Source organism: Monodelphis domestica, chromosome 1 (genome assembly GCF_027887165.1).
Source record: "Monodelphis domestica isolate mMonDom1 chromosome 1, mMonDom1.pri, whole genome shotgun sequence".
Classification (NCBI taxonomy): Eukaryota; Metazoa; Chordata; class Mammalia; order Didelphimorphia; family Didelphidae; genus Monodelphis; species Monodelphis domestica.
Window position 1 is genome coordinate 748,445,944 of NC_077227.1, and position 23,974 is coordinate 748,469,917.

A 23,974-nucleotide genomic window follows, 5' to 3' on the forward strand; every position below is an offset into this window, starting at 1 on the left:
TGCTGTATTATCTATCTAACCTAAAATAGCTAATTTGATTTTTTTCTTGCAATATTCCATTTTCCATCTCCACAAACATGCTTTTTTTATTGTTGTAAATCTTAATTTAAAACAAGTTAATTTATTTAGTCAATTTAGAACATTATTCCTGGTTACAAGAATCATATTATTCCCCCCCTGCTCCCACCTTTCCCACAGCCAATGTGCAATTTCATTGGGTATTTCATGTGTCCTTGATCAAAACCTATTTCCATGTAGTTGGTGTTTGCATTAGGATATTAATTTAGAGTCTACATCCCCAACCATATCCCCTCAACCCATGTAATGAAGCAGTTGTTTTTTCTTCTTTATTTCTACTCCAACAGTTTTTCCTCTGAATGTGGATACTGTTCTTTCTCATAGATTGCTCTAAATTGTTTAGATCACTGCATTGCCACTAATAGAAAAGTCCATTATTTTCTATTGTAGCACAGTGTATCTGTCTCCATGTACAATGTTCTCCTAGTTCTGCTCCTCTCACTCTGCATCAAATCTTGGAGGTCGTTCCAGTTCATATGGAATTACTCCATTTTATTATTCCTTTGAACACAATAGTATTCCTTCACCAAGATATACCACAATTTGTTCAGCCATTCCCCAACTGAAGGGCATCCCCTCATTTTCAAATTTGTTACCACCACAAAGAGCGCAGCTATGAACACTCTTGTACATGTCTTTTTGCTTATTATCTTTTTGGAGTAAAAACACAACAGTGCTATGGCTGGCTCAAAGGGTAGGCAAATTTTTAGCATCATTTGGGCATAGTTCCAAACTGCCCTCCAAAATGGTTGGATTAATTCACAACTCCACCAGCAATGCATTAAAGTCCCAACTTTGCCACATCCCCTCCAACATTCATTATTTTCCTTTGCTGTCATGTTAGCCAACCTGCTAAGTGTGAGGGGATACCTCAGAGTTGTTTTAATTTAGATTTCTCTGATTATAAGAGATTTAGAACACTCTTTCATGGGCTTATTAATAGTTTTGATTTCTTTAACTGAAAATTACTTATTCATGTCCCTTGCCCATTTATCAATTGGTGAATGGCTGGATTTTTGTACAACTGGTTTAGCTCTTTATAAATTTGAGTAATTAGACCTTTGTCATAGGTTTTTGTTATCAAGATTTTTTTCCCAATTGGTTGCTTCCATTCTAATTTTGGTTCCATTGGTTTTGTTTGTACAAAAACTTTTTAATTTGACATAATCAAAATTATTGATTTTACATTTTGGGATTTTTTTCTAGCTCTTGCTTGGTTTTAAAGTCTTTCCTTTCCCCAAAATCCAACATGTATATTATTCTGCATTCACCTAAATTGCTTATAGTTTCATTATTTATATTCATGTCATTCACCCATTCTGGGTTTATCTTGCTGTAGGGTGTGAGATGTTGATCCAAACCTAATCTCTTCCATACTGTCTTCCAATTTTCTCAGAAGTTTTTATCAAATAGTGGATTTTGGCCTTCACATAGACTGTCTTGCTGAGGTCACTTACCCGAAGTCTATTCCACTGGTCTTTCTCTCTGTCTCTTAGCCAGTACCAAATTGTTTTGATAACCACTGCTTTATAATATAGTTTGAGATCTGGGACTGCAAGTCCTCTTTCCTTCACTTTTTTTTTCATGATTTCCCTAGATGTCCTTGATCTTTTGTTCTTCCAAATAAACTTTGTGTTTTTTTTTTCTAATTCAGTAAAAAAGTTTTTTGGTAGTTCAATGGGTATGACACAAAATAATGACTTAGGAATCAGTACCATATTTGTGTCATGTAAGGAATTTGGTAGAACTCCTTCTTTGCTTATTCTGTCAAATAGTTTGCATAATATTGAGATTAGTTGTTCTTTGAATGTTAGATAGAATTCATTTGTGAATCCATCTGGATTTGGGGATTTTTTCTTATGGAGTTTTTTGATGGCTTATTCAATTTATTTTTCTGATATGGGGTTGTTTAGGCAATCTATTTCTTCTTCTGTTAGTCTAGGCAACTTATACTTTCATAAATAATCATCCATATCACCTAGATCGCCATATCTGTTGCCATATAATTGGGCATAATAGTTTTTAAAGATTGCCTTAATTTCCTCTTTCTTAGAGGTGAGGTGTTCCTTTGCATCTTGGATATTGTCAATTTGATTTTCTTCTTTCCTTTTTTTTAAATTAGATTGACCATTACTTTGTCTATTTTATTTCTTTTTTCAAAGCACCAGCTTCAAGTCTTATTTATTAAATCAATAGTTCTTTCAATTTCAATTTTATTAATTTCTCTTTGATATTTAGGATCTCTAATTTAGTCTTGATCTGAGGATTTTTAATTTGTTCACTTTCTAGTTTCTTAATTTGCATGCCCAATTTTTTGACCTCTGCCTTCTCTAGTTTGTTACTATATGATCTCAAGGATATAAATTTCCCCCTGAGTACTGCTTTGGCTGCATCCCATAGATTTTGAAAGGATGTCTTATCATTGTCATTTTCTTCAATGAAATTATTGTTTCTATGATTTGTTCTTTAATTGACTTTAGAGAATTATATTATTTAATTTCCAATTAATTTTTGATTTGCATCTCCATCTACCCTTACTAATTATTATTTTCACTGTACTGAGATCTGAGAAGGTTGCATTTATTATTTATTCTCTTTTGCACTTGTTTGCAATGTTCTTATGCTCTAATACCTGGTCAATTTTTGAGATTGTACCATGTGCTACTGAAAAGAAGGTGTATTGCTTTTTGTCCCTATTTATTTTTCTCCAAATGTCTATTAACTTTAATTTTTCTAAAAGTTCATTCACTTCTCTTACCTCATTATTATTTATTTTTTTGGTTTGATTTATCTATTTCTGATAGAGGAAGGTTCAGGTCTCCCACCAGTATAGTTTTTTCTATCTATTTCATTCTTGAGTTCTACTAGTTTATCCTTTAGAAATTTGGATGCTATACCATTTGGTGCATACATGTTGAGTACTGATATTTCCTCATTGTCTATACTGCCTTTTATCAGGATGGAATTACCTTCCCTATCCCTTTTAATCAGATCTATTTTCACTTTGGCTTTGTCAGATACCATGGTTTTGACTCCTGCCTTCTTTTTATCAGTTGATGCCTGACAGATATGGCTCCATCCTCTTACTTCGACCCTATGAGTATCTACCTTCCTCATGTGTGTTTCTTGTAGACAGCATGTGGTAGGTTTTGGATTCTAATCCACTGGGCTTTGCACTTGTATTTTATGGGTGAGTTCATTCCATTCATATTCAGAGTTATGATTACCTGCTGTGTATTTCCCAGCATTTTGATTTCTACTCCTAGTCCTGCCTTTTCTTCTTTAACTATTTCCTTCTACACCAATGTTTGGTTTTTTAATCAGTGCCCCTAATTCCCACCCTTATTTTATTTCCCTTTCTACCCCCCTCTTTTCTTATTCCCCCCTTATTTTCTTTATAGTCCTTTTAAACTACCTCCCTCACCCTCTCCCTCCCTTGTACTGCTTTGCTCCCCACCAGTCCATGTTACCCTTTTACTTCCCTATAGGGCACAAATCAATTCTCTGCTCTAATGGATTGGATTGTTCTTCCCTCTTTGGGTTAATTTCAATGCACGTAAGAGTTGAGTATTCCCTATCTCCAACCTCTTTACTCTTCCAGTGTATTGATGTTCTCTCCCCTCCCAACATGTGCTTCTTTGTGACATATAAATGTACCCTCTTTATTTTCTTTTCCCATTTATTTTAGTATTTACCTCTTTTTTAGCTCTAGTTGTATATATATATATATATATATGTATTTATTCATACATATATCTATATAAATATTTATGTCATATCATTTCATCCTATACAGTTTGTCACTGTTCCCTCTAAGTGTACTTCTTCTAGCTGCTCAGGTGATAATAACAATTTTTAAGAGTTACCAATGGCCTCTTTTCTTATAGGGATACATATCATTTTAACTTATTGTGTCTCTTAAAAAAAGTTTGTTTTGGTTTTCTTTTTTCCCTCTTTTTTAATTAACTTTTGATGATCCTTCGAATTCTGTGCTTAGGCATCAAATTTAAAGATCTTGTCTTTTTGTTACAAATACTTGAAATTTTTCTATTTTGTTAATTGACCAAACATTTCCCTGTAAGAATAGAGTTAGTTTTTCTGGGTAGTTGATTCTTAGTTGTAGACCTAGTTCACTTGCTTTCTGGAATATCACATTCCATGCCTTTCGGCCCTTCAATGTAAATGCAGCCAGATCCTGTGTTATCCTCACTGTGGTTCCACGTTATCTGAATGACTTCTTCTTAGCAGCTTTTAATATTTTCTCCTTGGTCTGATAGTTCCTGAATTTGGCTATCATATCCCTGGATGTTTTCAGTTGAGGATTAAGTACAGGAGGTGAACTGAGGATTCTTTCAATCTTCACTTTTTCCCTCTTGTTCTAGTATATCAGGGCAGTTTTCTTAGATAATTTCCCGTAGTATGATGTTCAGGATTTTCCTTTTGTCATGGTCTTCTGGTAGACCAATGATTCTTAAATTGTCTCTCCTGGAATGATTTTCTAAATTTTCCATTTTGTGAATGAGATGCTTCATATTTTCCTCAAATTTTCATTCTTTAGATTTTGTCCTGCTTCCTTGTGAAGTCACTTGATTCTAGTTGTTGTATTCTTTTTCTTAAAGGCTGGATTTCATCCCCTGCTTTTTGGTCATTGTTATCCTTCTGGTCTTATTTTCTTTGGAGGTCGTCTTTCATTCTTTTTGCATTGTTTTTCATCTCCTTTGCCTCATCTTTCATGCTGGTTGATTTTGCTTTCAAGACACTATTTTCTTTTTTTAGTTCAAGTGCCACTGTTTCCAGATGACTTATCTTAGCTTTTAAGGACTTTTCCCAATTGTCTTCAGCCTCTCTTAACTGTGTTTTGAATTGTATTTTGAATTCTTCCAAAACCTGTGTCCAATTCACTGGGTTTTCTGTTTTATTGCTTGGTGTTCCCTGCTCCTCTATTTTGTTTGCTCTTTGTTCATTGCCTATATAGAACCTGTAAATTGTAATTTTTTTCTTTTTCTGTTGTTTCCTCATATTTACCCCTTTTTTACTCACTGAAGTTGTCTGTATTCTTGCTCCTCTCATTTTTTTTTTGTTTTGGACTTTTCTTTCAGTCTTCCCTATTGGAGTTTTGTGAGCAAGTCTCTCAGTGCAGTCTGTAGTGTAGGGTTATTAGAAATTTTGCTTCCCTGCCCTCTGAAGACTGTTGATGGGATTAAGTCCAGCTGGCTTGGGCTGGATGTGCCCTGGGACCAAAACCTCCTGGAAGGGGGAGCAATATGGAGGCTCTCCACTGCTGCAACTAGGCTGCATGCTCTGTACTCCTTCTCTAACTCCTTCCCCACCACCTGTGTTTCACACTCTGAGCCTGGCACAGCTTTGCCCTCAAGGTACTCCCTCCAGAGCAGCACCTTTGCCCATCCAGAGGTTCCAGCTGTCACTGGAGGCTTAGCGTTCTAGGTGGGGTGGAAAGGTCCTGGGACCTTCCTTCTCTCTTCCCCTTAAACCTGAGTGTTCTCAAATTCTGGCTTTTGGGAGGCATACCTTTTAAATTGAGTCCAGCTGGTGCTGATTCACATTCATTCATTACCTACTTTTTTTCCAGGTACTTCTCAGGACTCTAACATAATCTTTGTTTAATACTATATATGAGCCATATATTTATTTGATGTCATATATGAATCCAAATCAGTCTCTTCTGAGATGATGTTTCCCAAATGGGTCTTGATTTCATGGGCTTACAGAGTTTTCCCTTCAGGCACAAAAAATCAGTTTGTGTCTCACAAATTTTTCTGTTTTAAACATCTCTAACACTATTTAATAATCTTATCACTTTTCAAGAGGCAAATCCCTGCCTTTCAAAGCATCCAAGGCTGTTTTGCAAAGGTTCAGAGGTAGGAGATGGAAAGTACATTTTGAATAAAAGTATACTGTTCAGTTTAATTGAAACTTAGTTTTTCACTGACTGAAATCTTCAAAGATAAGTGAGAGCAAAATTATTCAGAACTTCAAATACATGTCAGGTTGATGAGTATGGAGTCTTTCATATGCAATTTGAAACATTAGACATTTCAAGGGAATGATGTCATCATATATGTATAATAAGAATGACACTTAGTTGTGTAAAAGAGAGAAAGCGAGAGAGGAAATTTTAGAAGGAAAATAATTAGGAAGTTTCATTAATAGTCATTGGAACAGAATAGACATACAACAAATAGTGGTTAAAGATTATATTAACTTTTTGTGTGTGTGAAGAACAAAGATTCAATTTTTTGCAATGAGAATTGATGCTTTGGTAAAACTGCTGGGAAACCAAGAAAGCAGTTTGTCAGAAACTAGATATAGATGAATAGCTTACACTACTTATCAAGAGAAAATCAAAATGGATATATGACCTAAACATAAAGGGAGAGATCTATTAGATTTTTGAATAGGAGAAGAATGAATGAGTAAACAAGTAAGAGAAAGTGTTATGAAATGTAAAATGGATAATTTCAACTGTTAAATTTAAAAGGATTTTAATTAAAATAAAACTGATAGAGCCAAAGTTAAAAGTCAAGCATTAATTTTTGAAAATATATAAACCATTTATTTGATAGAAATCTCATATCTGTAACAATATATTGAGAATTTTCTCAAATATATAAGAATATGAGTCATTCCCCAGCTGATAAATGTTGAAAATATATGAACAGACAACTTTTTGGATGAACAAATCAAAGCTAAAACCTTTCCCTGCAAGAGACTATGCTCTTTATATGGCCTCTGTGCTGTGTTTTTTATGTTGATGTTGATGTTGTTCTCCCCCACCCCCTTTTGGAAGTAATTTGTGTGTATTTCTAACTGAATGTAACCCCCCAAAATAATTCTTCATTTAAAAACATACCTGCTGTTTGATGAATTTTCTGTAAAATGTCTTCTTTTTTGAGGTTCAAAGAGAACCTATCATTTTTTTCCAAAACTACTTTTTGTCACTGTGATGGTTATAAATAAAGTTTGAAAATGATTTCTCCAAAATATATCATAACCATATGAAAAATACGCTAAATATTTCTATTAGAGAAATGCATATCAAAATATCTCTTTGGATCTCATACCTATCAAATTTGCTAAAAATAATAAAATGGCAAAAAGATAAATGTTGGAGGGGATATAGAAAAATGAGCACACTAATACACTGTTGATGGAACTATATGTGAACTGATCCAACCATTTTGGTTAGATCAGCAAACTGGCATTCTGCTAAAAGACTCATAAACCTGTGTATATCTTTTGACTCAGCAATACCACTATTGTTTCTTTCTTAAGATGATCAAGAAAAATGGGAGGAAATTGTATGTTCTAAAATATTTATATTAGCCCTTTTTGTGGTGACAAAGAACTGGAAATTGAAATGATGTTCATCCATTGGGTAATGTGAAATGAGCCAAACCAAAAGAACATTATGTACAGCCACAAAAATGTTATTTAAAGAATGACTTGTGGATGTCCAATTCTAGAGAAAGAACTAATAAAAAGAATGAAATGAAATAGTTTTATATATACATATATTTTTCTTAGTTGATGCCTTCTCTAATTGGGGGATAGGAGGGAGAAAATAGGTTAACTGGGTATTTAAATATAAAAAAGATATTTTTTCCAAAATAAAAGCATATACATATTAAGGTACAAAGAATAGTCTATATAATACAGTATGAATACGAGAACTTGAGCAGTTACTATGGAAGAGAAAGGCACTAATGTGAATAACTTTATGAATAAATAACTTAGAAAACTTGGAAACTGGATCTGGGGGAGAAGGTTGGTAAATATTTGAGTATAATTTTAAATTTGAGAGCCTGAACGACTGAAAAAAAAATTTTGCCCTCAAACAAAATGATGGAGTTTAGAGTAGTAGGTATTGGGAAAAAGATAATAAGTTTATTTTTAACATATTGAGTTTGAGATAGAGAGGGACCTACAAGTAGATGTTTAAAGCAAAGAATTTTTGTTTCAGGACTAGAAAACATAAAGCCCAGATTTATAGACAGATGTGAATTTAGGGATGAGTCTTCTGACTTGAGGTTCTCTAGCACCTATAGGTAGGAAGACTTGAATTCAAATTTGAACTCAGATACTTTATAGCTCTGTACCTTGGGGCAAGTCCCTTCACCCTGTTTGCTTTCATTTTCTCATCTATAAAATGAGCTGGAGAAGGAAATCAAAACACTCCATCATCTTTGCTAAGAAAACCACAAATGAGTTCACAAAGAGTCAGGTATCATTGAAATGATGGAACAATGGTGGTACTTCATGAACGTACAAAGACAAAATTTTGTTGACAGGTAAAAAAATCCCAAATCATTAATAAAATTGAATAAATGAAAAGCAAAAATGACAATCAACATTTCAACCAATATGATCTGTTGAGTTGACAATGCCTTCCACATCAAAGGCAGGCTCCTACATCACTATATTGCAATTATGACATGTTTGTGGTACCTTGTGAAATTAGCCCATAAGACACATAATAAAATGTTACTGCACTGGTTTTACATGTTAGGAGTAATAGCTATAAAATATAGTTCCAGTGGTCTTGAAGCTAGCTAACTTTTTTTCTGCAGTTATAGAAAAATGACCAGGGTTTTTTTTTTTTTCTGTAGTATATTACATTAAAATATCATTGAAAAGTCCCCATTGCTATTACTAGCAATAAATATCATTCTATTTATATTTAGACATGTTTCCTACCCAATGAACAGTGAACACACAATTATTTTTTACCTTATTCCTCAAAGCACTTTATGAGGATTTTAGAGGTATTTGAATTACAGTGAATGGTCACACAATCTGAATATATTCAGATTTATTTTAACAATTGAGCTTTTGGTGTTCCTCAGAACTGTATGTGCAAATGTATAGTTAGTAACATTCTGATTTCTTCTCTTCATTTGAATAATCAGGTCAATGGGAGCCTTGTTCCTGAATGTATTACCCTCATTTTTTTTTTCTTTTTAGAGAGGGAGATGTTTAAACAAACAAAATTTTTAAAATGGAATATTTTTTGCATCTCAAACATTTTTCCACTTTCAACACAAATTAAAACTACTAATTGTAAGACTTTCATAACTAAACAACTTGTTATTTACCTTACTGATACTGAAATACTATCAAATAAAAAGTGAGACAATACACTTAATCACAGGTTCTAGATTAGTAACCTACAGTCCTGGGGAGATCCAGTACTATTGTTTTCCCAGATAGAAACAGAAATCTCTGTGGCTAACAAGAAATTATTCTTCTTCATGAAGTTGTCTACTGCCTCAATTTCTGATCCACAGAGCATTTAGTAGAAATAATACTTCTTTCTCTCCTTCTTTCATGATATTCTAATATGAAGTATATATTTATTGACTAAGGATGGTTTTCTGATTCAATATCTTGATTCTATGATCATTCAGAAAGAATAATGTAGTCTTATCCAAAATATAACATGGATTCTTAAAAGATAAGTGCAAATTTATCTTCCTTCATTCACATTTATTAAAAGCACCAGTCTTCCACAACTTCTTTGTAAGATAGTCCTACAACCAAAGTCCTTCACCCTTTGGAAAGGGAATGGCATGTGCCATTTTGAATTCTATATTCCCCCCTTTTCCAGTTAGGTTGCAACTGATGGGAAAGAAATAAGGTTTTTAGAAATCCATGTTCTTTCTTATCTTCTCGTTTAAGGCTCATCACTACCAAGGAAAATAAATTACTTGAATCTTTTAAAAATTCCTTATTAGGGTAATGAGCTGGAATCTTCAATACCTGAATTACATGGGATTAATTTGGCACTTTTATCTCATTCTCCAGGCCTCCTTTGCTAATGCTTGTTGGCATTTTTTTAATTAAAAATAACTTGCTCATTTCTGTCTCTTTAGAAACTCTTAAATTAAGATTTATCTTGGATCCCATTTCCTTCCCAGATCCAAGCTCATTAGTTTGACTCATGATACCCACCTGAAATGTATTTTTTTTAATTCTCTTCTTTCCTACCTTTGCAAATTCTATCCATTCTTCAAAGACTAAATGAAGACAAAAAGCATTCAGAAAATGTAGTCTGATGATGGAGTACATGCATTCTCTCTGTGTCTCTTCTTTAAAGTTGGAAGTCTATATCTGGATCTGGATATATATATATATATATATATATATGCCTAGAATCCTCAATTCCCAGAATTTCAAAGTTCAGAGCACTAATGTCATCAAATCTGGAATGATCCTCGATAGAAATTCCTTCTTTTATATTCATGCAGAATCAAGATTTTAGACATAGAAGATGCACTTCTACTAAATGGGTCCAATTTATGGCAAAATTATCCCTATATATTTAGAGATATTCATAAATTCTGTGAGGAATGAAAGAAGTAGAATAGTACAATGATGATGATTATAACTAAAATTTACCTAACCCTTTTTTAAATTTTCAAAATACCTCATGGATTTTATTTCTAGGACAACATTTAGGATATTATCCCTCCTTAATGGGTAAGAAAACTGAAACTGAGAGAGATTATGACTTTTATAGGTATATATATGTAAATTTTGAAATTTCTCAGACTTGTGAATGTTAAAAATTTCCACATTGAGGAATCCTCCATTGGAACAAATTCCCTACTGAAAACATTCCCCATTTTGATGTGAGAACTTACCAGGATCAGAAATGGGAGGACCTCTACTCCACCCGTACTTAAGACTGCTTTAGGGGAGAAAACTCCTTGCTAAACAATGAAAGTACTTGGACCCATGCTTATGATGAGGCAAGGAGTTCTTTGAGCCATGCCTGTTTTTTAGAATTGATAAAATGGGATGCTAGGTACCTAAAAGGGTTGAGTAAGTTTTTTTTAATGAGATTAGTCGACTCAGCTGTGTTTTCTCTGGTTCAGATTTACTGAGGGGATTAGTTGACACAGCAGCATTTTCTCTGGTTCAGACTTACTGAGGAGATTAGTCGACTTAGCAGGAATTCAGGTGAGCAGTCCTTTGGAAAACATCTACAGTGATTGGTAGATGTAGGGACTTAGGGGAGGTGACAAAGGAGGAAAACCCCTATATAAGGAAAAGCAGAATATCTTGAGAAAGGAATCCTTTTGGAGAAAGCTCTTATGAGGATCACTTGGGAAGAATCTCTTGAGAGAGACTCTGGAGAAGGGAAGCTCTTGGAGTGCAATGTCTAAGGAGGTCTCACTGGAGCTCCTCTAAGGGGACTCTGTCCCTCTGGAGGCTCTGGAGAGAGGCCCTTTGAAACAGTCTCTGGCTGGATCTCTCTTTGAGGAGGACTCTGGCTGGAACTCTTTCTGGTGAATTCAGCTGAGATGGAGCTGGCCTGGTGTCCCTAGAATCCTTGCTTAGACAGACCTTGTGGTGAGTGATAAAAGACTAACTGACTGATCTCTCTCTTAAGACTCAGGTCTAGGCCATGTTGGCTTAAGGCCCTTCATACTTATTTCCTTTTTCTCTCTCTCTCTCTTTCTTTGATTACTCATTGTATTATTAATTACATTCTCTATAAAACCCAGTTGACTTGGTCATATTGAATAATTGGGAATATTTCCCTGGTGACCACCTTATATTTGATTTAAAAACCAAAACACTGTAGTGAAACATATTTTCTGCGGTCACAATTTACTCACCCTCTCTTATATCTAGCATAATTTATATCTTCCACCATTTTAACTCACTACAGTTTACAACATCAACCATTTTTAACTGTTCCAGTTTAAGGCCTTCAACTTTATTTTAAATCTTACATATATATACCTATTGAATATTTGATTTAAGATTTGAATCCAAGTTATCATGACTGAATACAGAGCTTTACCCAGAAAACCACTTAGATAACTTTAAAGTAATAGTCTTGAAGTTGCAACTCTTATTGAAACATTTATTAGATGTGCAACTATTGATAATTTTTTTATCTATCTAGGCCTCAGTGTGCTCCTCTGTAAAATGAGGACATTTGCCATAATATCCTGTAAAATAGCTTCTGATTATAAAACTATGCTCCTATAAATTTACTATATGGAAAAATAATAATGTTAACTAACAAAAATAAAAGAAAGAACTTTCGAAGAGGAGTGAGCTGAAAGATCTTAGAATCATTAAAATCATCAAATGATAGAAATTCAATATTATTTAAATATAATTAAAATCATATGCTTTGAGAAGAAGCTAAAGTTCAGAGAAAGCAAGGGGGTAACTCAAGATCATATAGCTATTTAGTTAAAGACTTCAGTTTGCAAGGCAATAAATTATAGCTCACTATCTAATTTTATAACAGCTAGGTGACATAGTAGATGGAATGCCAGTCATGGAAGCCAAGAAGACTCATCTATGTGAGTTCCAATTTGGCTTTAGATTAGTTTGACTTACTAACTGTTTGACCTTGGCTAAGTCACTTCACACTGTTTCCTTCAGTTTCCTCATCTAGAAAATGAACTGGGGAAGAAAATGGCAGAGTTAGTTTTCTTTGTTTGCTTTGCCAAATGCTGTATTAATGTGAATATTGTCTAGTGGAAGGGATTTCCTGGAGGTGGTAAAGACTTTCAAATGTTCCTCTTTGTATGTTATCTGGAGCTGATTACATGAAACCCAGAGCAGTGCAGGGAATCTAAAAGAAGGTCCAGAATCTATCGCTTAGTAAATCACACAGCCTGCCAAGGAACAATCAAGGAGAGGCAGAATTCATACACTTAGCAATTTAATTGTATGTAATTCAGTGGTAACATTATGTGTCCCCCAATTTTCCATTAGGGCATACTTGTTTAAAATTCTAACAAAAGATTCAAGTCAATTCAGTAAAATGCTTTTATTAGTCAAATATCACAGGTAAAGCACTGTTCTAGGGAACAGGAATGCAAAGACACACACAAAATATATGGTAGCCCTGCTTTACAGGAGCTTATATTCTATTGGCAATTGGCAACATATACAGAGAAAAGGAATTCCACTTTACCAGAAGAAGGGAGATATTAGCAATTAATATGAACAAAGAAGGCTTCTTGCAGGAGAAGACTTCAGAGCTGAACATTGGAAGAAAACAAAGATTCTGAAAGAGGAAGCCAAAGGGAGAGTTTTCTAGAAAGAGGTCAGGTGACTGTGGAAGAGGTAGATGGAATGTGGCATTCAGGGAATCCCTAACGGTTTGGCTAGAATGTGAAGTATATGAAAAAGAGAAATGGCCTGTCAGGCTATAGCAAGAGATTAGAACCAGATTGTGGAGGATGACAAATGCTAAGATTGGAGTTAGTAGTTTTCTTTTTTGGTTTGTTTTTTGTTTTCCCCCCAATAGGCAACAGAAGGAGGAATGTTATTTTTAGCCCAGAAAATATTAATGAAGCACCCAGTTTTTGATTTGATGTATTAAATTTGAAGGACACCCAAAGGCCACTAGAGATCAGCCTATAATATATAAGTGGTGATGAACTGAGAAAAAAATGAAGCATGTGCATGTAATCAGTCACTAATGCAGAGACATTCTGAAATGACCCCATGTTTTAACCTTGCTTGACTGCCTGGCTACATGTAGCCCACTAATCCCATTTCCTGATAATCAGTGTCTGCCAGTTAGCTGCTGCCACACATTCTTACTTATTCTCATTTGAAACACATGCAGAAGATACTCCAGTCTATAAAAGTAATGCCCAATTTGAAGCCCAGGGCAGCTCAGTTAGCCATCCTTCATCCCACCAATGCTTTTCTGCCTTGGTGTTTTAATAAGATTTTTTTTAACTTTCTCTTCCTGAGTTTTGCATCTTTAATCAGGCCAAAGGACCAAACACAAAATAGTCTGTTTAACACAGGTGTAAGATGTCAGGCAGTAGTTCAAGTGACTGAGAAATGGACAGCTTATGTACTCTATTTATATGAACACAATCCTAAAATATTTAGAAGGACCCTAGAACCTTCTGCAGAAGATTTATGGGAAAGCAATGGAAACCATCTATCATACCACAGAACACAGAACATGGAAAACCCTAGATAGATGTCTACGGATCTAAAGAGGAATAGATGGATGGATGACACTGGAGAGAATGTCCACATACATGAGATCATAGACTCATAAGTGTGTCAGGATATCATTCATCCTTCATTTTGAAGAGCACCATTGACATCACAAGATGATGGATTGATTCATACTTGAATTGAAGTGATACAAAGTGGTACAATCTCATTCTTTCATAGTCATTGAAGTCCACTGGCAAGAAAGGCATTAATATAAGCCAGTGATGACCAGGGATACAATGGATGACCTTGCCATTGGTGTCTGACCAAGGTCTAGGCACTCCACAGGATGTGATTTAATCATTTTCATGAAATTAAAACAAATTGTTCTCACTTGTCCATTTTACTAGGGAAAGACTTCTCATATTTGGTGTAGACATCTCCCTAAGTAACTGATGAGGCTTCCTATTTACACTAAACATTGTTTAGTTGGTCTGCCAAGACTGTTTTACTAGGGGTTTGCTTCTGTCCATACTATAGCTTCTTGGAGCCACAGAAGAAAGGTGGGGGAAAGATGGACACCAATCCTGAGAAGGGCTCAGCAAGCTCTCACACCAAATGTTTGAATCCTCCCTAAACACCCTATACTCAGAGAATCTATTATGTAAACACAATAAGAAAACAAAGGAGAAAGATGCTAGTCCTTTGCCTGAAGGATCTTACGGTCTGAGAGAATAGGAAGTATGTGTGTGTGCATGTAACACACAAATGAACCTTCTACAAGGGCCTTAATAAGAAAAACTCTATCTATGTAAATCAGGCCAATAGAATTAACAATCTTGTTTTATTGGCAGAAAGCATAGGTCTTGGTTTAATGAGGGGAAAAAATTCCATTAACTTTGGACCTGGGCTCAAATCCTGCCTCTGTCACTGTGTGCCATTCAGCACATCAGTTAAACACTTTGTACTTGTTTCCTCATCTGCAAATTAAAGGACTTGGACTAGATAACAACTAAGGTTCCTTCTAGCTCTAACTCTATGAGATTAATCCAACTTCACTTTATGCTCTGATTAAGAAGAGAGATGACTGTAGACATATGCAAGAACAGGAAATCAGTGACTCAGATATCTTGAAAAGAGCAGAAAACCTGAAAATGAACCCTTTAAAAACAGGGATGTCTCTCCTCTCTCGATCCCTTCTAGTTCCTGAGAAGGAGATAAAGTCTCTAGGGAAAAAGAGTAATTCAAAGGTCTTTCCACTTGACAGTCAACTGTTACCTCATTAAGATGCACAAGTTCTAGTGGACTTTAGGAATGTTTCCAGAATGGGGACAGCTCTTCCCCCAAAATTATAATCGAATGAGATGTAATGAGACTTCTAGAAATTCTTCTGAAAATTCCAGATGGTGCAGCATTCAAGACAGTGACAGTCCATCCTCTTCCCCAGTCTCTTATAAATGCAGTATGCAAAGTCTCTCTCATTCCACTGAGTCCTTAATAGGGTCAGCCTCACATGTCCCTGAAGGCAGCTACTGATGAGCAGCTTGCAGAGTAGAGTAACCTCCATATGGCCTTAGACTCTTTGATCAAATAAGATGAGCTGATGTCGAACATCCAGAGAGAAGGCACTAATTAACAGTGGATCAATCCTTCCTATTTTTAGGTCTATTTTTTTAAGCCATGTCCAGTGAAATCCTGTCCAGACTGCTTACTTGGAGAACAAGTAACTAATTAGAAAGTGCTGAGGGAGAGGTAAGAATATATTCTCCTTTTATAATTCATGATTCAGGAAAACTTAAGTCTCTCAACTAGAGACTGCACATGGTAACTGTCCATGGTTAAGGAAAAAAGATTCTTGCTTCCTCCAACTCTGACTTTGTGCTTAAGTAAACAGTTATGAAATAGTCAGAAGATCTCATTCATTCAGAAGTAAAAGATCTCAAGAAATCACAGCATCTCAGCTTTCAAAACAACTTTGACAGCCAGCTAGTTCCAAGTCAACTCAGACCTAGGAAAAAAAATCTGTGATCCAGTAAGGAGCAAACATATATTAAGTACCCACTAGGAGCTAGATACTGGGGGAGGCCTGGGGGACTTAAGGACAAACATGAATCACTACCTATCCATAAAAACTTTATCTCTACTGCATGAAATTCACCTGAAAACATGTCAACATGGCTGAAAACTTTCTCAGCTTTCACCTGAATATAGATAAACTATAGAGTATTTATTACATACTCACTGTGTACCAAGGATTGGGCTAGGAATTCTTAGATAAATATATGCAAAGAAGAGAAGACATATCCTTAAGGAATTTAAATCCTAAAGGGGGGAAATAGCATCTAATAGGGAACTGAAAAGAGGTGGAAGTCATAAGGAAGAAATGTATCAAATGCAAATAATTTGGAAATAAGTTTTGAGTGATAATGCATGTAACAACCCAGTGGAATTGCTTGTCAACTCCAGGAGGGGGTAGGGAAGAGGGGAGGGAGACAACATGAATCATGTAGCCATGGAAAACTTATGTGAAAAGTTGTTATTGGAATAAATTTTAAAAAAATTAAACAAGGAAGTAATGTATCTGGAGAGAAGGAAGGAGAGTAAGATGAGTTAGAATTATATTGAGCATGTTTGGGGATGCTCATGAAATGACTGTCCAGTTTAGGGAATAATCAAACCAGGAAATCAGGCCTCAAAGCAAAGGGGTTTTTGTTTTTGTTTTTGTTTTTGTTTCTGTTTTTCACCACTGAGGGAAGGCAAATGGCTAGTGAAAAAATGGAGAAATCTGGAGAGTGAGCTGAGCTAGGGGTCAGTTGAGCATCTTCAGGATCCTTCATTATTCATTAGGATTATTTTATTGGTTCAGATAGAGCCATTGCATCATAACATTTCAGAGCAGAAGAGACTGTAGGGATTTTATGTATGTATTTATTTATTTATTCAATCCTTACTTTCCTTCTTGGAATCAATACTGTGTATTGGTTCTAAGGAAGAAGAATGGTAAGGGCTAGGCAATGGGGGTGAAGTGACTTGCCCAAGGTCATACAGCTGGGAAGTGTCTGAGACCAGATTTGAACCTAGGACCGCCCATCTCTAGGCCTGGCTCTCAATCCATTGAGCTAAAATCCCTGTAGGGATTTTAAAGTCAAGTCTTTTCACTTTAAAGGTGAGGAAGCTGAATCGGTGGAAGATAAGTAGGATGAAAACCTGTAACTAAACTAGATAGTAATAAGGTCTAGACTCCAGGCTGCATACTCAGGATCTTGATCCAGTTCTCTTTTCAATACACCCCATTATTTTCCAGATTATGGCTTTTAAGCTTTTACTCTTAACTGGATTGAGCTCTGAATTCCATTATAATGTTGACCACTGAGGACTTACATAGTTATTTGTCATTCAGAGCCATTATCAATCATCTAGACTTTTATCTTGCCATTGGACTTTGATAACTCGAAGAGATAGTGAGGCCATTTACTTTATGCAACTCTGACTCACTTAAATCCAATTTATGTGCAAGTCAAAAAACATCACTCAGTGATATCATTCTGGTACTCTGAATATAAAGGACAAAAACCAACCATCTTGGAGTGATGAAATGTTGAAGATGGTAATTAGGTTTGCAGTTGTTTGGGATCATTTTCAGTCATGTGTGACTCTTCATAGTCTCATTTTTAGAGGGTGAAAGATACTGGAGTGGTTTGTCATTTCCCTCTCCAGCTCATATTATACATGAGAAAATTGAGGAGAATTAATTTCACAGGGTTACATAGCTAGTTAGTATCTGAGGCAGGATTCAAACTTAGGTTTTCTTTACTCCAAGCCTAATGATCAATCCCTTGTTCCATCTATATGCCTTCTCCTAGTGAAAAGTTACTAGTGTTAAAAATTGTGAAAATACCAGTAAAAACTGGTATGCTGATCTGAAAATATATTGAGAGGATCCTTATTTACACATGTGAAGAGAACATTTGTATTTTATCAAATATATATATATATATATATATATATATTTTAGTTAAGTTTAGGGATTCCAAAGGTCCACAATATATTATTTATTCTTTTAAAAAATATATTCAGTACTTAGATTTTCTCTTAAAGATTCTCTCCAAATAAGAACTAACTATGAATATAAAGATTAATAAAATATTAATTAAGGCGATAACACAATCACATTGAGCTTTAGAGTTTAGAATGTAGTCTAGGTACATTTTCTCATTTTATTCTTCAAGTAACTCAAAAAAGTAAGTGCTTTGATTTTGCCTCTTTTATGTATTAGTAAATAACTTTAGACCAGTTAATTGATAGTCACCCAAATTATTGACTTATGTAGCTATTCAATATTATAGAGGGATTTTCCATAGATTCTGAAATATTTCAAATGTTTCCCATACCTTTTTTGGTTAGTACATTTTTTGGTGATGGTCAAGACTCAAAATATTACTGGTTCTGCCATGGGACCCATATCTCTTCAAAAGAATTTAGACAATAATACACAGGAAGGGACATCAGAGGAAAAGAGTGATGGTACTTTATATACTTTCTTTCCCATTCAAAGTTGAGTTCCATAAAGACAGGGACTCTCTGGCATAGAATGTGACACCTAGTGAGTATTTAATAAATGCTTGTTGACTGATGGATAACTGCACAGACTATGACTTGGATTTTGATGGAAAGTTCATTGAGTTCATCTATCAGAAAATATTTCTTGGTCAGAACTTGTGGATCTTCAAGGACTTGGGCCCAGTATTTAGTAGGATGAACTAAAAGAGCTATATTTCCATTAGAAAATTATTCAGTGCATTAAGTAATACTAAATTTCTCTCTAGGGAAAAATGATTAAAAAATATCAACATTATTTCAATGATGTTATATGACTATGGATCATAAAGAATGAAAACCATGAATGGCCCAAAGGACCATGGAGACACATACGCTGGTTTTAAATAGATTGTAGCACACTAACAAGGATGATATAATAATACAAAAAGTGTCTAAAATGCATACTGGAGCCAAGATATTTTGAAAAAAAAATTGAGCAGCCTATATACACAGAATAAAGGATTACATCTGTGCCCAATTCATTCTGCCAGGTGATTTGGAGGAGAATTACTATCTTCTTAGATTGCCTGACTCCAGATTATTTATAATAAAAATAAATAAGAATAACTTCAGATGAGGTTTGGGGAGGTTATATTTGAAACACTGAAGACATTCAACACATTCAAAAAAGGAAAAATGAATGAGAAGGAAAAGGAGAAAATAAGAACAAGAAGAAAAAAGAAAAAAATAAATGAAAACAAAGAAAGAGAAGGAGAAGCTCAAGTCCTGATAATGGACTAAAAGCTCAAAAAATGTTATGCCATCCAATAAAGCAAATACAATTATTGTCTCCATTAAATAAAAGAAGTATCTCTTCCAGAAACAGAGAAATAATGCTCATCATGATGGCCTCATATGAAGGATTATATTTACTTCTAGAAACTATCACTCTAGAAAAACAATGAGGAGCTTGAAAGTTTGCATTATGGTAATAAAGGGCATTGAATGCCTGTCATATAAAGATCAGTTGGAAGAATGAGGAAAATTTAGTCTGGAAAAGAGGGAGACTATTCTTCAGATATCCTAAAATGAGAAGTGCTTTTGTATCTTGTTTAGATGACCACTGAAGTCTCATCCTTTTCTCAAAATGCATAAATTTGTTAAGTAAATCTATAAATATGTACATAAAATGTAAAGATAATAAATACAATTAAAATAAACATAGATGTTAAATAAAGTTGTCCTTAACAATTGGTAGGACTAGAAAAGTCTGCATTAAATAGTTAGCCCTTGAACTAAGGGATCCAGAGAAGAATGGAAGACAGTACAAAATTTCGGAGATGATAGATGGATTGCCTTGGGTGAGAGAAATGGAGATGAACAGTTTGACTGCACTATTCAGTGCAAGGAGGAGGATAATTCCCACTAAGACTGAGCAGATATGTTGAGAATAGGTTATGAAGGGTTTTAGAAACCAAACAGAACTGATATCAACAAACATAAAGAAATAAAAACTTCCTAACTATTAAAGATTTCCAAAAATGCAATGACTTGCCTAGGAAACTAGTGATTTGCCAATTACTAGAGCTATTCATGATGGGGCTTGAATGTGCACTAATCATGTGTATTGTAGGAAAACCATGTATCTTGCTTTAGGATTGAACTTTACAGCATCAAAGATTTTTTTTTTCCAATTTAGAAATTTGACAATTTAAAGTTTCACTTAAAAACCAGATTTAAGATTCTTTTACCACCAAATTATATTCAAAACAATGACTCTTCTTGGGTGACTGCTTCTCTTAGAAGTTGCCAACATTCTAATGATTCACCTCAAAAAATTAGTGTAAATCAACTAATTACAGAAAATTCTTCAAATCTCATCTCATCTTTCTTATTCAGATGATCTTTAAACATTATGGTGATGATCATATCTGTGAGCTTAGGCATTTTATCCTCACTTATGAAATCTAATCTAGGACAGCTAAAACTATTATTTCAAAATAATTTGTGATAATCAAGATGGAATATGGTTAATTTTGCAATTCTTATGATGTACATAGAAAGTAATAATGGGGAAACTGGGGAAGGATTCTTCTATATGCAATGTTAGAAAGAAAAAAAATAATAATTTCTCACTGGTAACAAGCAGGAAATGTTGAAGGGACAAGGTGAGATATGAAAAAGACCTTGAGGACAGGAATGTGGTGAAGATTACTCCCTGGGAGAAATAAATTCATTACATTTCTCCAACACTGATAGCTTGCTATAGCATTTGGATTATAGACCCCAGATCTTTGCCTCAGAGACAACTTAATTTTCCTGAAATCCTGTCTGCATGATTCCTGTATGGTCAGCTGATTCTTATTGTATATTTCTTCTCCTGCTTAGTGTTTAGAATTCCTACTTCTCTGAATTTTTAAAATCATCTGGTCCTGATATTTATGAATAATGTCAAGTTATTTATCAGAGCCAGAAATCTAGTTCAGGAAGGCTAGTTCTGGTAGTAAGTAGAAGGGCAAGGAACTAAAACTCTAGGGATCACCCAAGTCTACTGAGTTCTGACCTATTGTACAACATATTTTCTGCTTTCTTCTGGCCATCAGCAGAATGGGGAATATTTTTTGTGAAAGACATTTTTCTACCTTAGAGGAAATAATTAAAATTATCACATTCTTTATTTATTTATCTTATTAGATGTCTCAAGGAGCAGCTATGTGGCAGAGTGCAAAGTCTAGAATTGGGAGAACCTGAGTTCAAATCTGGCCTCATAAACTACCTAACTGTATGACCCTGGGCAAGTCACTTAACTCTGTTTGCCTATTCCTTGACTATCTCAGAATTGTTACTAAAAGTTTTTTAAAAATACTAATTCTTCAAAACAAATTTTAGATCAGTAGGGACAACAAAATCTCAGCTTAAGATAACTAAGGATTTCAGCAGAGAGGTCTGTTGACACCAAAATGGAGGTAGACTTGGCAGTAGCACCAGTGGTAAGCCATGAAGGCAGCTTACAAGAGTGGCAGTAACTTCAGGAACTCTCAGGCCAGGGTGGTAAGAGGGGTTGGGCAATTGGTCAGAAAGAGATTGCAAGAATTATATGAAGTGGCACAGAGTGACATGAACAGAATCAAGAGAATGTTGTACATAGTAACAACAATGATTACAGTGATCTGCTCAATGACTTGACTGCTATCAGCAACTGTTCAGGACAATTCCAAAAAACTCACAATGAAAAGGGCTATCCATTGCCATAGAAAGAACTGATAGAATCTGAACTGAATGCAGATTGAAGACTACCATTTTCACTTCATTTTCCCCATGCATTTTTTTCTCTATTGTAAGTAATATGTGTTTTCTTTTATAAAATGATGAACATGGAAATATACATTGTATGAAAACCACATGTACAACCCATATCATATTACCGGCTTTTTTGAGGAGGGAGGGAGGGTAGAAGTGAGAAAGGGACCATGGATTTCAAAATGATTATTGAAAATTGTATCCAAATGTAATCCTGGAAAAATATTAAAAATGATTAAAGGAGATTCTGATGTTATTGGGTGGAGTTGGAACTGATTTGGCAACTCTCTCACCCACACACAGTTCAGGGTCAGGGTCACAGTTCCATTTTGGAGAGGAGTACTTTTGATCAGCTACAAGGAAACAGGGCACTTTAGAATATGGAACACCAGCTATAAAAACAGGAAAGTGATATTAGATCATAGAAGAGTGATGGGCAACCTTCTGAGTTTGGTGTTTGAAAATTCACCAAAAAAGCAAGTATAACTTGGGTGGTGTGTCACTTCAAGAGAAAAAAACATAATTTTATGATATTTATAGTTTAAATAACAAAAATGTATAATTGTAATATATAACTGCATTTAATAAACCAAAAACTAATTATTTAACTTAGCTGCTTAGTGACTTCTTTGTTCATCTGTCAGTCAGTTTCTTTGGTTGGTCTTGATATATTTAACTTGTGAGGGGTGCCATGAACTAAAGTAAGTGAATGGGAGAGGGAATTCTCCAACTAACCTGCCTATTAGTGATGTTTTTGTTGCTGAATTTCATTGGCTAAATCTTTAATTGAAGGTTGATATTTTGTATACTTCAAGCCCATGCAAGTACTACTAAATTCATCTGTCAATTTGTTTCTTTTGTTGATTTTGATATTATTTAACTCTGAGAATAAGGTCTTACCAAAGTGCGTAGAGGGAAAAATTGTGAGTAAAGCCATTGCTATATTTTTCAGGGTGCTAAAAGTGTTTGGTAATCAGTTCCAGGCACTCCTCCATTGCATGTGAACCACAGTCCCACCCAGTCTTCCAAAGACCAGGCCCCACACCACCCTGCCGCTGTATAATTAAAAATCTGTTACCCTAAAAAAGAACTACATATCCAAAGAGTCCACTGACTTCCTGTCATTAAGTACTTCCTGTAGAGAGAGGATAAAGGGAGTGGTCTTTGAGGCTCTCTCTCTCTCTCTCTCTCTCTCTCTCTCTCTCTCTCTCTCTGAGATAGAATCTAAATGATGATGGTGAGTGGGGTTGACTAAAAAATGGCTAACCAGCCATCAGCATGTGGTTTTTATTTTGTATTTTCTTTATTCCTTGATTTCTAATGATCATTTCATAAATATCATAAAATATAATATTACAATTATTAGAGATTACATTTTTAAATTTTACACCCCTCCCCAGCGTGCTGGCCCAGGGCCCAGAGATAGCAGCTGTAGCCTGCCTGCCTACGAGCTTGCACAGTCCTTTTCCTCCTCCCCACCCCTGTGGGAGCCCTACATGCCCCAACCACCAGGAAAACCTCCAGTCACTTGCCCCCACCCCCACCCATGGAGAAGCCCTCTTCCCCCTCCCCCTCCCTCCCTGCCAGACCAGATCAGCCTCAGCTACAGGCTTCAGGCTTCCTGGGTGGCTCCCATACCCCGAAGCGCTGAGCCCGCATGCAGCTGTGTGTCATTGAAAATGGCTATGCATGTCAGTGCTGACACATGTATCATCGGTTAACCATTATGACCAAAGTACAAAGACTAAAGAATAGGACAGATCTTAGGCATGAAACAAAGCATATCAAAGTGTGAGGAACCTTAGAAAGGAAATCATTGAATGTTACCTCTAAATATATCTTAGAAGATATAATGTTAAGACTAGAAGACTTTGGAAAACAAAACTAGACCAGATCTTGAAAGAGAAAATGGAGAATGTCAGAATTAGGAAAGACTTTGGAGCTTGGAAAAGGAAATGTCAGAATTAGCAGCATATTAGAGATCACTCAGACCAAATTAATTTTAATAATTGATTCCCACTTATGAAACCCATGATTCTTGGGGCCCAGAACAGTATTCTGTCTACTGTCTCAAATGAAGATGTATAGAATGAATGGCATCCAT